The following is a 1,554-nucleotide window of genomic DNA, read 5'->3' as shown; positions in this document are numbered from 1 at the left end:
GTCCCGGACGAGCCCCCAAAATGTTACGCCCGGGAGTCGTTCTCGCGCACTCGCGTTCGCGTTCGCGTTCCGTTCTGACGCTTCCGCGGGAAATAAGGGGACTCGTTTAAGAAAATGAATAAACTCTTTTAATGAACACAACACACAAGAACGCACGTAATACAAAGAAACACAGATCGGGTCAGAGCGCGTCCGTTCACACTGACAGCTCAGCTCTCTCTCTCGCGTCCGTTTGACATCAGCCGGCTCGTTGTCAGGGAAACGCGCTTCGCAGCTTCTCGCAATCGGTTCACTTCGACTCGCTCGAGATCGAATGGCGCGGGCATAACACTATTTATGCATAAATATAAATAAATATGTTATATTGCACACTTGGATCACAAGAACGAAACTTATCTAAATATAAATAAATATGTGTCATATTGCACGCTTGGATCACAAGAGAAACGAAACTTGGAAAACTTATCTGGAACAAATAAACTCAGCAAAAAAAATAATTAGTAACATTGTATGATTAATATAAATAAAAAAGTAATTAAATTTGTTCACAGAATGAAAATAAATAAACATTATAATAAATAAAAATTAAATAAATAATAAAACAAAATAATTAATTATTTATTATGTTCTAAGTATAAATGTTGTGCATTATGGAGTTCCAAATGTCTTGAATCAGGTGCAAAATTTATACAATTAATGCCTTCTGATTGAAAAGAAGAATCGAATTTTACAAATGGCTGAAAGAGTGTGATCCGCTAATCGATTACGTTTTTTACATTTCACATCAGTTACAATTGAAAAAATACGCTCGGCTTCAGCATTGGAGTGAGGTAAAGACAAAACAGCGTGTATTACTAACTCTAAATTAGGAAACATTTTTTCTTCATTATGATCTCTAAAATTTAATATTTTTTGCCACATGTCATCTATTTCTAAAGAAATTAATTCTTTTTTCTCAATATCATTAAAAACAGTAGGTAAAATTCGCCATTCAAATGCAAGGTTTGAAATATTAATATTATCAATTTTTGCAGCAATTTCTGATAAATCTTTATATTCTTCTCTAGTTTCAATATAAAGCGCAACTTTAGCATCTAAAAAATTTAATTGTTTAAAAAAAGTATCTTTATATGGCAAACGTTTAGTCATTTCTTTAAAAGCTGTTTTATAAAAATCTAAACATGTATATTTAATTTGTTGCGCAAATTCGGAAGACTGTGTTGTTAAGAACATTTCACATTCTGGTCCAACAAATACGTCGGTCAGATGTTTTATGTTTTTTTCATCGTCTATGTTTAAAATAGCGATGTTGTTCAAAGCCTCAGGAATAACAAAATTATACGCTATTCGAAAAATTAACTGATTGCTATCACTAAATAATTTATGAATTAAAATTTTGCGCGATTGAAACAAAGCATTAAAATTGTTGAAATAATTTAATGCAAAACTTAAAAATAACATATAAGCTTTAATGGAATTATCATTTAATAATATTAAAATATTTTCTGCGGATTCTGACTGATCTTCTACAATAGCCAAAGTGAAATAACTTTT

The sequence above is a fragment of the Wasmannia auropunctata genome, unplaced genomic scaffold (genome assembly GCF_000956235.1).
Source record: "Wasmannia auropunctata unplaced genomic scaffold, wasmannia.A_1.0 LD336078.1, whole genome shotgun sequence".
Lineage (NCBI taxonomy): Eukaryota > Metazoa > Arthropoda > Insecta > Hymenoptera > Formicidae > Wasmannia > Wasmannia auropunctata.
This window is presented reverse-complemented; position numbering follows the sequence as displayed.